Source organism: Lepus europaeus, chromosome 18 (genome assembly GCF_033115175.1).
Source record: "Lepus europaeus isolate LE1 chromosome 18, mLepTim1.pri, whole genome shotgun sequence".
Lineage (NCBI taxonomy): Eukaryota > Metazoa > Chordata > Mammalia > Lagomorpha > Leporidae > Lepus > Lepus europaeus.
In genome coordinates, this window is record NC_084844.1 from 20,430,096 (window position 1) to 20,446,864 (window position 16,769).

General features: G+C 45.6%; 1 protein-coding gene across 2 annotated transcripts in view; it reads left to right on the top strand.

The window, feature by feature from the left end:
- The first annotated feature begins 1,950 nt into the window (after nt 1–1,950).
- Nucleotides 1,951–16,769, top strand: part of LOC133747187 (signal transducer and activator of transcription 5B) — a 74,737-nt gene continuing 59,918 nt past the window's right edge. Inside the window, exon 1 of one of the 2 annotated variants that reach the window (XM_062175444.1) lies at nt 1,951–2,090. The gene's annotated coding sequence lies outside the window, so the exon portion shown is untranslated. The remainder of the gene's footprint in view (nt 2,091–16,769) is intronic. The other variant, XM_062175443.1, reaches the window with a different exon arrangement.

Genomic DNA, 16,769 nt, shown 5'->3' on the forward strand with positions numbered 1-16,769 from the left:
GGCCAGCTTAGCAAGAGGCGCCATGCATCTTAGCTGTTACTAGAAACTGCTGTCTATCGGTAGCAGCTCCATAGTGTTTATGGTGTTTGGGCCACTTGATAACAGCACAAGGTAGGAGACCAGAAAGCGTGGTGGTCACACAGGTCATGGATTGACAGACTCTGGTTATGTATCCTCTACTTTTTTTAAAAGATTTTATTTATTTATTTGAGAGTAGAGTTACAGAGAGAGGGAGGGAGAGAGAGAGAAAGGTCTTCCATCTGCTGCTTCACTCCCCAAATGGCTGCAATGGCTGGAGCTAGGCTGATTCCAAGCCAGGGAGCTTCCTCTGGGTCTCCCATGCGGATGCAGGGATCCAAGCACTTGGGCCATCTTCTGCTGCTTTTCCAGGCCATTAGCAGGGAGCTGGATCAGAAGTAGAGCAGCTGGGTTGAGAACTTGGGCCCATGTGGGATGCTGGCACTACAGGCAGAGGCTTAACCTATTAATGCCACAGCACCAGCTCCAAGGCATAGTCTATTTACTGGGTATTGGCCCTGGTTGGGATGAGAGGGGCATTTCATGGTGAGTGGGCTACTGACTAGGGATGGACACATGTGTCCTTCAACACCAGGGGTGCTATAATACAGGCCTCAACAACGTGGGGTGGGAAACAGGGAGGGTGGGTTTCAAGCTGCCTGGAGCAAGGCCAAGACAGTGACGGGCAGGAAATCTTACAGGAACCGCGGTGGGCTCAGGTGCCAGAACATCCGGCAGTGGCTGTCACGGGGTGACCATCGCGCTCAGGGCTGTGCTTCCAGCCAGCTTCCTCCTTGGCCTCCAGGCTCCCCGTGCTGCCCTTGTGCAAAGTGCTGTACTGGGTGCTGGCCGGGACCGTGGGACAGAGCAGGAGCCTGTGGCTGCGGGAAGGCCTTGGTGATCAGCCACAGAGCCAGAGACATTCCCGGCTGGGTCCCTGGGAAGAGCTGTCAAGGGTGGGTCACAGGCGGGCCTGCAGCCCCGTCATCGCTGCGCATTTCTAACCGAACAACTGTGGGAGAGGAGGGAAGGGGCGCTGTGTGTGTACTTGGGGCCAAGACGGGGTTCTCTTCCCTTTGTGGGCCCCTACAGCTCGGCTTCTGGAGCTCTGATTTGCCTGGCTTCGTGCTGGCCCTTGGATGGTTGCCAGGGAAACCGTTGGGCAGCTCGGGAGATGCAGCCAGAGGGAAGACAGGGGTGACTCAGGCGGCCTTCCCACACACCAAGCCCCTGTCTCCTCTATGTGGGAAAGGATCCCACTCAAGTGACACAGCTTATCCCCACTTCCCTGGACAGAGCAGCCCCCTGCAGCTCTAACTGGCAAGATTTCCCAGGGAGGGAAATGGCCCCGGACGCCTGGCCCTGGCAGATGCACCCGGGCACAGTGTCAGGGTCCCGCGGCCTGGGCGAGCGGGGGCGCCGGCGGTGTCCACCCAGGCCTCCCGGGGGCGGCCTCGGGAGAATTATTGATCCTGGGCCGCCGTGGACTTCTGACCTCGGCCTGGCAGGGAGAGAAGCCGGAACCGCGGGCCTCTGGCCCGGGGGAGGGCGGTGGGCGGGCCGCAGAGGGGGCTAAGGGCCACGACCACGGCCGCGTGGCCGGAGCCCTGTGAAGGTGGTCGACTGCCCTGCGCTAACAAAGCCGCCCGCGCTGGCGGCCCCAGGGCGCCGCTGAGAAGCCAAGTGGGGCCGCCAGCCCGCGGCCGCGGACGGGGAGAGTGCGCGGCACCGCCACGCCGGACTCGCCGAGGGGGTTCCGGGTCCCCGGAGGCGGCTGCGGACCCAGCGCCAGGGACTTCAGGGCTCGCGCGCGCGCGCCGGGCGGAACCAGGAAGCGGAGCGCGCTCGGGACCGGGGCGACGCGCGCCCCCGGGCCTCCGAGCGAGAGCGGCGCGCGCGCCCCCGTGGGCCCCGGCGGGAGGAGAGTCGGCGGTCGGAGCCGTCACCCCGGGCGGGGACCGAGCGCAGACGACTCCGCGCGGCGGCCCGGCCGAGGGAGGGAGCGAGCGAGCGGGCGCGCGAGCGAGAGAGCCGGCCCGGAGCAGCCGCTGGCGCCCGAGGGGCCGAGCGAGGTAGGAGCCGCGGGGCGAGCCCTGGACTCGGGGGGCCGGGGGCAGCGAGGTCGGAGAGCCCGCCCGGGTGGGGCCCCGCGGTCCAGCTGCCGAGGCTCCCGGCCGCGCCGCCGCCATCGCTCCCGGCCCGTGAGGCGGCCGCGGCGGCTGCGCGCCGGGCGAGGGGCGCCGGGGGAGAGGGGAGCGGGCCGGGCCGCGGAGGGCGCGCGACGGGGGTCGTGAGGCGACCGCGGTGGGCAGACGCGGCGTGCGCGTGTGTGTGGGGGGGCGTGTGAGGGGCGCGCGCCGAGAGCTGGCGAGCCGGGAGGTTTGCTGTCGGCCGCCTCACGCCTGTCCGTGCAGTCGCGAGGGGCCCCTGGCGTCCCCTCGCTTTTCCTCCTGGTTTTCCAGAGGTGTTCGCGGCGGCCGGGGATGGGGTGAGTCCGGGGGTGCTCAGTGGGGTTGGGGTGCTTGCAGCTGCAAGCAACAGTGCCTTATAAGGAGGCAAGACTACAAATACGAGGATTTTGACCCAGCCCCGGGGTGCGGGATCCCACATCAGGCCGCGCCGGGCCTGGGCTGCCCAGTGTCGCGGGGGGATGCGGGGTGTTTCCTGCTAGCCAGGGTCCGGAGACGCGGAGGGCTCCTGGTGTCGGGGCCAGATAGGGAGAGTCGGAAGGGCAGCCGTCTTATCACAAGAGCGGGTCTGAGGCCGAAGGAATCTGGCAAGATGGTCAGGGCGATCAAAGAGGAGCGAACTTGGCGTGGAGCGGGAGGAGCGCTTGCAGCCCGCAGCGATGGCAGAGGCGGCGGTGGGGGGCCAGGTGCCAGCTTTTAGGCAGAGGGGGTTAGTGAAAACCACAAGAATTTGAAGGGCAGAAAGAGATACCGATTCTCTTCTTCACCACGGGGCAGGCCCTGGTCTTTTGCTGCTTGTCCCCTCCCGTCCTACCTCGGATGGAGTGTCCGTGCTCAAAGTGGGTCACAGAATGGGGGCGCTGGGAAGGACCCCTACGTTGTTTTGTTGTGCAAATGGAGGCCCCGAAGAAGTGGAGTAAGGGGCCTGCCCCGTGCCCACAGCTCTTGGTTTTGTGGTTGGGGACTGAATTGGTCAGAGGGCTCTGAGCTGGTGCTGTAGTGGCCTAAGTGCAGTTCGTATATGGTCTTTGGAATGTCCTTGGAGAATACCCCCTTTGATAGGGCTAGTGTGTCACCACGTATTACACCGGGCTTATGTCATTGTTTTGGGCTTCAAGTGGTGTTTATAGTCGGTTTGTATCTTAGGTTTCCAGAGCAGTTGGATAGCTGCCTGGCCATAATAAACTTTCAGCTGCTGAGTCTACATTATCTCAAATAATTTTTCTATCATTCAACTCAGATAATAGAAAGTTGCCTCTTTTCCCAACATTTTGTTACTGTTCATTTGTTTTTTACTGTTTTACATTCACTGTCCTAGAAGAGGATTTGTATTTTGTGTGCCTTTCATGTTTTTTATGATATCATTTTGTAACCCTATGGACACTGGCTTGGTCCTGATCATTTCAGTTGGGGAGAATCCTGTGGATTGGCTTAGGGCTTCAGGTTTTTTGAGTGTTTTTGTCCCAATTCTCATCTTGTGGAAGACCATGGCAGTTAGACTGTGTAGTGTTAAGTGGGAAAGGGGCTGTTGATTTTAAGAAACATTGTGAAAACATTTGTGATGTCTGCCATATTCAATAAACAATACCACACCTTTGGTCAGGTTAGTGTTATCTCCTAGATGCCTTGTTTTCTGTAACCTCTGGAAGATGAAAATTTTACCCACCAGGTTGAGATACAGGGTAGGAATGGAAAGATCTTTTTTTTAAAAAGCAAAACATGAGAAAGAAAAAAAAAAAGGTTGATTTCTATCACCAACAGTTTAGTTATTGCATAATTTGGAGCTAAACCCTGCACAAACTCTTTGCTGTATACCCAACTAAATTATCCCCCCTTTTCAATAGTTTCTACCTATTCCATTTTCATATGATTTGCTAACAAGACAGTAATACAGAGTGTGTTAAGAAGGTGAATGTGTTTCTTCAGTGTGCACTTTGTGACGTGTGAGAGTCGCAGGGAAAGTACCATCATTGTTTGGAGTGTTACGCCATAAATATTTTGGTCAACACTTCCTATCCTGCTCTGACTTCTCATTTCATCTCCATTTTCTTCCTCTCAGTTGATTTTGTTTTTTTTTTTCTTATTTGCATATGCAAAAACCATATCAAGACTAAAGGTGTCATTTATTGCTTTTGTGTGGGTACTTCGATTTTTCTCAATTATGTTGTTGTTAGGATTCAAATTACTTGTGTTTGGTGGCTTATACTTATAAATATGCTTTTAGGAGTTCATTTAGCTTGTTATGTAGATGAGTGAGACAGGTAGTCTTATTATGTAAAGATGTTAGAAAGAGGTTAATATGCCCAAGATCAGATGCCAGTTGATGGTAGAATGAAAGGAAGCCTGTTTCTGGTGCCCTCTAAACATCTTAAATATCACACAAGGTTGCAGACACTCTGTCAGTGACACGTGCTTTCCCTTCTGTTAGAGAGTGGATTGCCACATTATTCCTACAGAAGGGAACAGGCAAGCCAACTTTTTGTGTTTTTGTGTTGTTTTGGGGGCATTGGAAACTTAGTTCTTCTGAAAAGCTCTCTGGCAACTGCAGTGAGTGAGCTCTTCAGAATTCTGTTGCTTTACTGGGCAGCAGCATCACAACACTGACTCTGGAACATAATAGAAAATGATGCTTAAAAATTAGCTGTAAAGCATCACTGTCGCCTGCGTGTGGTGTTTAAGGGGAAAAAAATTTAAATCTGAGCTTTGTAAACGGTGCTGTTCTGAAATCAGGAGTATTTTTTCTCCTGCAGTGTTGGAAACACAACAATTTTATGCTTATTTCCGGGAATAAGAAAGTCTAGTTTCTACAGCTCGAATATTTTTTTGTACATTTAAATTATAAGCATCAGTGATAAAATGTTTTCTTTTGTGTTCACTCTTAATAATGGTGGCCTTATTTGAGGTAAAACATGACATTGGATATTACACTGATGATGATCCTTTGCTACTGAAAAACCTGGAGGACTGTATGTCCACATCTATGCTGGTTTTTTCTAATCAAAAGAAAGTAGCAATTTGCTGGTGCTAAATTTTTGTTTGTTTGAATGAGACTTTTGTTTTGGTGGTTTCAGATGGCGTTTTATTAGTTTTGTTAGTTTTGGTCACACCCATGACTTCCTTGGAAGGTATCTTTGAGGTTTGGTTTCCTTTTTTTTTTTTTTTTTTTTAAAAAAAGGTAATATTGGGGTGGGGGGGTACTTCCTGTTTGTATTTTCAAAATTAGGTCCACATGCTGACCTTCTTGCAGTGTCACGGTTTTATTTTAAATGCACAAAGACAGACAGCAGATGGCATGGGTTTTGCCTCTGACCGTTGTACTGCTTCCCAACAGCTTTCCTGAGCTAAGCTGGAAGACCTGAATGGGAAGGCAAGATGTTCTTGAATCTTTTCCCAACTCTCTTCAGGGTTTCAAGGCCCTGGAAGCAGTCTTAATACAATAGTAACAAAGGCACAATTAACAGAAAAAGGCTGTTTTCTCCCTGGAAAACAGTGCAGCAGTGAGATAGAGGTGAAGCGTCGTAGGTAGAGCCTGGAACGGGAGTGCGCCGAGACGACTTGCCCCAGATGTATATGGTAGGGAACCCAGGAGTGTGTTCAACAGTGCCTGGAATGTTTTTTTTCCAACCTCACCTAACAGCCATACGCACTATCATGGAGGAGTTAAGTGAGAACAAGGAGAAATTTAGGGTTTGGAGGACTCACCCTTAGCCTTGACCCTCTAGGGTAATTAATGATAGATAACTTTTAGTTTTACTGTTGGAGAACAAGTTCTGTGGAACCTTGAGGAGAAGTGCGTGTCGTGTTGTTCAGTGGTTAAAGAAGTGATCTTTTCCTGGACTTCAACTCAGTGGAGAAGAGTAATGACTAAATGGATCCCTGTCTGAATTGGCATGCTGATGTATTTGCAATTGAGGGGCAGTTTGTTCTCTGAGTTTTCTTTTGGATCACAATCTTGAAAGTGATACTACATTAGTATGATATATAGCTAAGCATGATGTCACTGGCAAATGAAGTTAATATTTGGAGTCTCTTGACTTCCCATTCACCCCCAGCCCTAGTTATTCAAGAAAGGAGAAGTTATAATTTGTCACATAGAGGATATTTTCTTCTTTGGGTTTATCCATAAGAATTATGCTCATTTTCCCATATATTACACCATGAATATTATTGATAAGGACATTTGTGTTTTTCTTTGCACTTTTGGAAGCTGCCTTGCAAAGTCTGCTGTCTCACTCACCATCCATTTATTCTTATATTACCTTTGGCACTCTGAATTACCCTTTGCTAAGTTTTACACACTTCTCTTATGAAGAGAAATAGCTCCGTATTCCATGCACTGTTAGTTTTTTGAGTCCTTGTGCTGACTCATTTTTTAAAATTACACTAAGATATAGAGCATGGTTTGAGAGCAGTAATGAGATTCTCAGAAAATATGAAAACTTTCCTCTCTGACTAGTTAGAGAAAGGTTGGGGAAGACAAGGGGAAATACATCAATGAGCCCATCAATTATTGTTATTTGTTGGGATTAATTTGGTGACTAATATTTTCAGTGCCCATCAGGCCAGCAAATGTAAATTTGGCTTTACTCTGCAGTGATAATAGGAGAAACCCAATTATTTTCTACTGCTGCTTGTTTTCTCCTGAAAGGGGATTTCTTTCTATTTGGGAAATCAAGCCAAAGTTACCAGTAACAGCCACATCCATAATTTATATTAGAAATTATTATTTGCCATACTAGACTATTGCTGTACTTACCATGGGCTCATCTGATTATCTTCATAATAATTACTATACAGTCTCTCAAGAGGTGAACCGAAAATTAGCTGTTTGTATTTTAAATTTTAAAATTTAAAATTCATATTTTAAAATTTATGTCTAAAACCCAAAGTTTGAGAAAAATGTTCCAAAGCTATGAAGTAGAAAGATAATAAAAATAATGACAAACACATCCTGTTCACATGCAGTGTGCTGAGCAGACACTGCCCAGCTGTTACCGTGTTTTATGATCCTCAGAGGAGCGGGTGTTATCCACAATGACAATGAAGAAATGGCCGCAGAGAAGTTAAGTAACTTACCCTGCTGGGCGGCTGATTCCAGAGGCTGCCTCCTGAACTGTTGGAGTGCAAAGGAGAACAGGCACCAGCAACTTTGTAACAAGATACTTGGCTTCTTTTTTTTTTTTTTTTTTTTTTTTTTGACAGGCAGAGTGGACAGAGACAGAGAGAAAGGTCTTCCTTTTGCCGTTGGTTCACCCTCCAATGGCCACCGCGGTAGGCGCGCTGCGGCCGGCGCACCGCGCTGATCCGATGGCAGGAGCCAGGTGCTTCTCCTGGTCTCCCATGGGGTGCAGGGCCCAAGGACTTGGACCATCCTCCACTGCACTCCCTGGCCACAGCAGAGAGCTGGCTTGGAAGAGGGGCAACCGGGACAGGATCGGTGCCCCGACCGGGACTAGAACCCGGTGTGCCGGCGCCGCAAGGCGGAGGATTAGCCTAGTGAGCCGCGGCGCCAGCAGATACTTGGCTTCTTAAAGGCTTGTATTACTGTATTTGCATTCCAAAATGGATTTTGGTTTGTTTTTATTAGGATTTTTTTTTTGTACTTGAGATATATTTCTGTTTTTCAAAGAAAAGATGATGGCAGTATTTTCCCAATTAACGTATATAATCCACAAGGTGGGGATTTTGTCTAATGATTAAGATTCTGAGTAGGACACTTTCCTCCCAGAGTTCAGTTCTCAGCTTGTGTTCATGACTCCAGCTTCCTGCTCATGCACACACTGGAAGGCAGCAGTGAGACCACAGGGAGGCTCAAGTATTTGGGTACTTGTCACTCCAGTGGGAGACCTGGATTGAGTTCCTGGCTCCTAGCTCTGCCCTGGCCCTTGCAGGCCTTTGGGGGAGTGAACCAGTGGTTCTTTCTCCTAAATAAATAAATAAAAATCTTTTTAAAAGTATATAATCCAGGGGCTGGTGCTGTGGTGCTGTAGGTTAATCCTCTGCCTGCGGTGTCAGCACACCATTTGGGCATCAGTTCTAGTCCCAGCTGCTCCTCTTCTGATCCAGCTCTCTGCTATGGCCTGGGAAAGCAGTAAAAGATGGCCCAAGTCCTTGGGCCCCTGCACCTGCGTGGGAGACCGGGAAGAAGCTCCTGGCTCCTGGCTTCAGATTGGCTCAGCTCCAGCCACTGCAGCCATTTGGGTGAGTGAACCAGTGATGGAGGACCTTTCTCTCTGTCTCTCCCTCTGTCTGTCTGTAACTCTACCTCTCAAATAATAAATAAATAAATAAATAATGTTTTTTAAAAAAATATATAATCCAGGTGGAAATTATATTAAAACAGGGACAGTCTTAATTTCTACTGCAGTTGTCCTTTTCTTGTTTTCCCACGTGCATTATTCATCATAGGAGCAGAGCTGGAAGCTGTCCCTTTAGCCTCTGTTTACACACAAAAGGATGATTTGTGTCGGTATGGTGGGTTCATGTGACACGGGCATCTGTACTGACAGCTCACTTGTCCAGCTCATTTTATCTACAGCTTCATTTTGAAGGGATTTATGATCCTATTCTTGCTTTATTGAAGCTTTTCGAAGCCTTTAATTTCTGTGATTTCTGAAATAGGCATAAGAATCCTGCTTATTTGATCTCAATTTAAGGCATTTGAGCTAATTTTGTGTGTTTAGAGTTATGCCAAGGCCCTTAGAAACTGGTCCCAGGAATATTTCATTCCTTTTCACATCTGATGCCTGTTTTCTCTCCATGCCTTTCCTTGGGGGGTGGATTAAGAAGTTAAATCTTGGGAGACAGAATTCAGGACCCTATAGAGTAGCAATCTGAACTTGGGAGACCAAGTCAGAGATGAGAAAAACTTAAAAACTTGAGTTCCCTGTGCTGACAGTATCAACTTGTTCAAATAAACAGAGGATGTTAGCTTCCAAGATTGTCAAACTGTCACCTTTGACCAAGGCTGAATTTTCTTTGAATGTTGACAGAAGTTACAATGTCAGTGGAAAAAGCTTAATGTGAGGTATCTGTAACTCAGAATTTCCTTGTGTTTATGTCAGTGAGATCCTACAACTATAGCAGTTTTTTTTCCCTCTGTGTCTGCTGAGTTAAAAAAAACCCTCAGTGGGGCTTTCCAACCTTTGAGACGAGAGTAAATCAGAAAGCTCTGAACAACTGTTTTGTGTTGCCTAAAATTCAGAGCCTATACTTGGCAGGAGAGTAGGATTGTTAAAAATCCAACCTGGGCTAAATGTTTTAAATAAGCTATTTTACAAATGCCGTTTTAGCTGGTATAAAAATAAACTGTTGAGTACTTAATCAGTTAAAGAAGCAAAATTGGGAATTTATCAGCTTTATAATACAGCATTCTAAAAGGTGTATTTTTTTTTAAGATTTATTTATTTATTTGAAAGGCAGAATTACAAAGAGGGAGAGGCAGAGAGACAGAGACAGAGAGAGGTCTTCCGTCCTCTGGTTCACTCCCCAAATGACCACAACAGCCAGAGCTGGGCCGATCTGAAGCCAGGAGCCAGGAACTTCTTCCGGGTCTTCCCACATGGGTGCAGGGGTCCAAGGACTTGGGCCAACTTCTCCTGCTGTCTCAGGCCTTAGCAGAGAGTCAGATTGGAAGTGGAGCTGCCAGGACTCAAACCAGTACCCATATGGGATACCTGCACTGCAGGTGGCAGCTTTACCCCATAGCTACCTGCTAAGGCACAGTGCTGACTCCACAAGGTGTAGTTTTAAATAGGTAAAATGTTCCCTCAGAAATAATTCTCTTAAAAATGTTTCTAAAGATCTTTTAGTCATGTATCAGGCCTAGGCAAGAACAGACAGTTCTTTACAAAATACAACAGGTCAGCCTGTGGGTTTGAGATTTTAGGGCTTTGGATCTGTTTCTGATATGAGACTGAACCCTCTGGAGCCTAACCCCAAAAGTACAGGTAAGTTAAGGCTGCAGGGATACACTGCAGAGAGCCCCTCTTGGAAGGTTTTTCTTTGCTTATTGTTTGAGTCATGTAACTCTGTATGGAAACCGTGAGTGTAGTTATATGGTATAGATGAATTTATCTTGCAGTGAGTTTAAATATCAGTGAAAAGACTAATTTCATATGTATAGCATTGACCTTTCTCCTTAACTGTTGAAGGCATCAAAACAAAGTAGAAAACACTTGGCTTCCTGAATGCCATGGCTGCAGCTTACAAGCTGAGTTGGTGCTGAAGCATGAGCCCCTGATGTCGCAATACCAGAGCAGAGCACAGAGCTTTGAAGGAGTGGGTTCTTAAGTAATATAGTTTAGTGCTGTAAGCACACATTTAAAGTTTTGTCCTAAAAATCCTGAAAGTTTATGGTTTGAATTTTTATTACCTAAATGTGGAGAGGTCAAGTTTGGACAGAGCTTAACATTATATACCAATTATATTAGTAAATTTGTAGAGAACAAAAGCTGCTTTTATAAAGTAACAAATAAAATAAAAATTTTGATATAAACCTATAAATGTTCAAAATTTCTGTGTCAAAAATGCCAGAAGTCAAAGGTAAATGACAAGAAAAATGTCTTTTGATATATGCAACAAAGGATGATGGGTTTAATTTTTAATGTATACATAAATCTGCCAGGGGTAATAGGTTAATATTTTAATTTATACATAATTTAGAGGCTGGCAGTATGGAATAGCAGGTAGAGCCCCTACCTGCAGTGCTGGAATCCCCTATGGGTGCTGGTTTGAGTCCCGGCTGCTCCACTTCCAATCCAGCTCTCTGCTATAATCTGTGAAAGCAGTAGAAGATGGCCCAAGTCCTTGGGCCCCTGCACCCATGTGGGAGACACAGGGGAGGCTCCTGGCTCCTGGCTTCGGGTTGGTGCAGCTCCAGCTATTGTGGCCATTTGGGGAGTGAACCAGCAGATGGAAGACCTCTCTCTCTCTCTCTCTTTCTGGCTTTGCCACTCTGCCTTTCAAATAAATAAATATTTATATATGTGTACACACATATAATTTAAAGTAGTAGTAAGAGAAAGATGATTCCCACAATAGGTAGGAAAGTGAACAGAAGAAGAAATACAAATGGCAGTAATCATATAAAATGATGTTCTGTGGAACTAGAAATCAAGAAATGCAAATAAAAAATGATTTTTTTAGCTAGTAGATTTATAAAGAGTAAAAATGTTGAAAAAGTGAAGAGAGTTGCTTGGGGGAATGTGGGAAACTGGCACCTGTTGGTCTGAGTGTAGTTGGGGCTCTTCTTAAAGACAGTGTGGTATATATATGTCAGACCTTAAAAAGTTTGCTTGCCCTGTGGCCGGCACTTTGGCAGAGTGGGTTAAGCTGCCTCCTGCAGCACCTGCATCTCATAAGGACATAGTCCCAGCTGCTCCACTTCTGATTCAGCTCCCTGCTAAAGTGCCTGGAAAAGCAGCGGAAGATGGCCTGAGTCCTTGGGTCCCTGTACTCACATGGGAGACCAGGATGAGGGTCCTGGCTTCAGCCTGGCCCAGACTCGGCTGTTGTGGCCATTTGGGAAGTGCAGCAGTGGATGGAAGATAAAGATGTAGATCGGTCTTTTCCCTTCCCCACCCCAGCCCTGCCTCTTTGTAACTCTTCCTGGGATGCCAGGGCCTCAGGCAGCATCTTTACCCTCTATGCCTCAACACTGGCCCCAAAATAAAAATCTTAAAAAAAAAAAAAAAAAGAAAAGAAAAAAAGTATGCCTGTTCTCTAAGTTAGCAATTCCATTTAGAAAAAATTCATTCTAGGACATACTCTGAAAGTGTTTAAAGATTTGTAAAAAGGGATATTCCTGGAAGTATTGTTTAAAATAACAATAGGGTTGGCATTGTGGCACAGCAGGTTAAGCTGCTTGTGAAACTGGCATTCCGCAGAGGAGTCCAGGTTTGAGTCCCAGCTACTCTGCCTCCAGTCCAGCTTCCTGCTAATGTGCCTGGGAAGGTATCTGAAAACTGCCCAAGCACTTGAGCTCCTGTCATCCATGTGGGATACAAGTTCCTGGCTCCTGACTTTGGCCTGGCCTGGCCCTGGCTGTTGCAGCCATTTATGGAGTGAACCAGCAGATGAAAGATTCTTTCGCTCTCTCTCTCTCTCTGTCTACCCTTCAAATAAATAAATAAATCTTTTTAAAAGCAGCCTCAGAGTTTGACATTAGAAGATAAATGAATTATTCATTACATCTATGTGCATCTGTACATTGAAATTATACATAACTATTTCAAGTCACGTTACCAAGCATATTTAGTGACCTTCATAACGTTAGCAATATATAACTGCATGAAAAATCAGATTACAAAATAACCACATACAATTTGTTTGGAAAAAATAGGCATGGAAAAGGATTTCTTCTGAGTTGTGGGATTATGAGTGTGTGTGCGTCACATGGTTTCCAATGTCTTCCCGCTTTTCTCTAGTAAACAGGTAATAATGAACAGAATACTTTTGTCAAGAGGAAAAAAAATTCCTTTTAAAATGACTTTTGTGGAGCCAGTGCTGAGGCGGAGGAGTAAAGCTGTTGCCTGCAGTCCTGACCTCCCTTATTGGCTCTGATTCCAGTCCTGGCTGCTCTACTTCCAATCCAGCTCCTTGCTAATGTGCTTGGAAAACCAGTGGAGGATGGCCCAAGTGCTTGGGCCCCTGCACCCACATGGGAGACCTGGAAGAACCTCCTGTTCCTTGGTTCAGACTAGCTCAGCTCTGGCCATTGCAATCATTTGGTGAGTGAACCAATGGATGGAAGATCTCTCCCTGTCTCCTTTCTAACCCCTGTAAATCCAACTTCAAAAAAATAAATAAGTCTTAAATTTAAAAAATTACTTTTGTATATTGATTTAGCTAAGAATGCAAAACCTGTTTATGTTTTCAGTTGGAGTTTCCTTTTTTTTTTTTTTTTTTTTGACAGGCAGAGTGGACAGTGAGAGAGAGAGACAGAGAGAAAGGTCTTCCTTTTTCCGTTGGTTCACCCCCCAATGGCCGCTGTGGCCGGTGTGGTGCGGCCGGCACACTGCGCTGATCCAAAGCCAGGAGCCAGGTGCCTCTCCTGGTCTCCCATGTGGGTGCAGGACCCAAGGACTTGGGCCATCCTCCACTGTACTCCCAGGCCACAGCAGAAAGCTGGACTGGAAAAAGAGCAACTGGGACAGAATCCGGCGCCCCGACCGGGACTAGAACCCAGTGTGCCGGCGCTGCAGGTGGAGGATTAGCCTATTGAGCCACGGCGCCAGCCCCCATTTTTTTTTAAATTGTATTTATTTATTTGAAAGTCAGAGTTACATAGAGAGAAAAAGAGAGGCAGAGAGAAAGAGAGGTCTTTCATCCGCTGGTTCACTCCCCAACTGGCCGCAACAGCTAGAACTGCGCTGATCCAAAGCCAAGAGCCAGGGGCTTCTTCCGGGTCTCCCACATGGGTTCAGGGGCCCTCGGACTTGGTCATCTTTCACTGCTTTCTCAGGCCATAGCAGAGAGCTGGATCAGAAGTAAAGCAGCCGGGATTTGAACCAGCGCCCATGTGGGATGCCGGCACTGCAAGCAGCAGCTTTCCCCGCTACGCCACAGCACCAGCCCTGGGGTTTCCTTTTTAGGAGCAGAAAAAAATGATTGTTGTGTTTGTGTTAAATATTTGATATGATGCTGCTGTTAATATCTTTAGTTGAAGAGCTCCATGAAAATCATCCTCATTGTCTTTAACGTCTTCAGAGTTAAAATAATTTGAACTTGCAAACTAAATTATGTCCTGTACTTGGTAGAATGCTCTATATTTTTATGTGGAAGTTGATGAAGAATTATATTTAATAAGAAAGAAGTTATTTTATTTGTAGATGGCCTCTGCTAAGTTGGCATTCATTTCATGTTGAAGATATGTTTGTGTTTTCTTCAGTTTTTTTTTTAAAGTGCTGTAGTTTATTTTATTTTATTTTATTTTATTTTATTTTATTTAAGGGTTTGTTTATTTTATTTGAAATACAGTTACAGAGAGAGGCAGAGGCAGGGAGAGAGAGACAGAGAGGTCTTCCATCTGCTGGTTCACTCCTCAGATGACCACAATGGCCGGAGCTGCACCAATCCGAAGCCAGGAGATTCCCCTGGGTCTCCCACGTGGGTGCAGGGGCCCAGGGACTTGGTCCGTCTTCCACTGCTTTCACAGGCCACAGCAGAGAGCTCGATCGGAAGTGAAACAGCTGGAACCTGAGCCAGCGCCCATATGGGATGCTGACACTGTAGGCGGCAGCTTCACCCACCATGCTACAGCGCCCGTCCAGTTTATTTTAACTTGTCACACTGAGCACTGTATGATTTCAGCTTACCTTCTGGGTTTGCTTTGGCATGGCTCACTGTTAGATGTATGGAGTCTTTTTCTTATAACTCCATTAGTCATGCTTAATGACTTCTTTAAATGTTTGTTATGATATTCACTTGGGAATATCCAGTAAAGGGACTCTCCAGCAAAAGACACTTTCTCTGGTGCATATGTCATTGATAATACCAGAAACTTGTGTTCTACTTTAATTAAATTTACGTGAAATAGTTTCTTTGTAAGTGGAATTAGTGTTTAAAAGTACTTTAACATTTTGAAGGAATTTAAAGAAGAGAAATGAAAATAAATTACAACATGATGTTACGGGGGAAGTTTGCAACACAGCTGTTTGGGTCTACCTACTCTTCAGTGGGTAGAATTACAGCCCTAAAAAACTACATATTTTCAAGCTCAGCATATCTACTTATTTCACATAAAATTTAAGTAAAAAATCCACCTTAACCTACATTGTACATTGTTATTTATTGTAATGGAGTTTGCTATAACAGTTCTATTTTAAGCCAGTTCGGCATCTATTAGAGCATTAAAAAAATCTTTTTAGTGCCTTTTGATGCTTTTGAAACCTAAATCCATAGGTAGTTAATCAAAATGCAAGAAGATAAATATTTTTGTATCAAATATAAAGTTATAAAGTGTTTACATAAATAAATCCTTCTGTTGACTTTTTGGTTCTTCTTTGCTTGTCAACTTCTTATCTCCTCCACCTCCTGGAAATGTGATAATCTCATTTAATTAAAAATTGTTTTCTTTTGGTTTTAGTACTTCTATAGTTGCTGATTTGCTCCAAGATCTATTTTGTCAATAGGATATTATTGTAACCAGTTAAAGCAATCTCTTTTTTCTCCTAGGTAACTGAATCTCTTCACCAAACCATGAAATAAAAAAGTCAAGTAAATATGGGGCCTCACCTTTGGCATCCTAATATTGCATTAGTGTATGTTAGAACATATTTTTAGGCATTAGTATATTATAGAACATATTTTTAAAATTAGTATATGAAATGATTTATTGTTTTTTTTCCATTTAAAACTGGTTACTTGATCAGGTCCAAATCCTATCTGATTTTAAGAATTTAGGTATCATTGCAAGGAAAAATCTTTTCCCAAGTTTAGAAAACCTTAAGGTTATCTCTATTAATGAAGCTCAAATGTATGTAAGATTCAAAAGATTGAAAAAATTTGCTTCTTTTGAAAGTTAATTGTGCAATTTTGTTTGAAATTTTTTACCTGATTTTTTATTTCTCAGCTGCTAGAGGGCTTTTGGAGTTTGTGTACATACATGTGCGTTTAAAAATACTTCCAAAGTAAGTAAAGAAATCCATTCTGAACTTCATAATAACTGAGTTGCTAATCAAGGTAAGACTTGAAAAGTGCCTGGTAAACATTTGTTCACTGCTGAATGGTTGGGGTGCACAGTCACGCAGGCGTGTGAAGGCCAAGACAGGCAGCACCGAGCTGTGAGGGTATAAGTACCAGTGGTGGTGAGCCGTGTGGCATCAGGGGACTTTTTAAGCCTCTAATCAATCCATTGCCTCTCTTTTAAAATAAACATACACATAAAATTTTGTGTATATATTTTTTAAAAGATTTATTTATTTATTTATTTATTTGAAAGTCAGAGTTACACAGAAAGAGGAGAGGCAGAGAGAGACAGGTCTTCCATCCACTGCTTCACTCCCCAGATGGCCGCAACAGCCGTCTATCTGAAGCCAGGAGCCTCCTCCAGGTCTCTCACGCAGGTGCAGGAGTCCAAGGAGTTGGACCATCTACTGCTTTCCCAGGCCATAGCATAGTGGAGCAGCCAGGTCTCGAACCAGCGCCCATATGGGATGCCGGCACTTCAGGCCAGGGCATTAACCTGCTGCGCCACAGCGCCGGCCCCAAAATTTTGTGTATATTTTAAAACTATTTAAGTTGAAAGACTGAGGGACTCGGAGAGATGTCTCTTCTGCTGGTTTACTCCATAGATGCCTGAAAGAGCCAGGTTTGGGTCAGGCTGAAGCCAGGAGCCTGGAACTCCCTCTGTGTCTTCCACATGGGTGGCAGGGACCCGAGTGCTTTAGCGGTTATCCTCTGTTCCTGGAGTGCACAGAAAGCTGGAATCAGGAGTAGAGCCAGGACTCGAATACAGGTACTCCAGTATGAGATGTGGGCATCTTAACCACTATGCCTTACAACTGCCCCAAAGTTTGCATGCATTTAAAAATATTTATTTGAGAGACAAAGAGCTCCCAT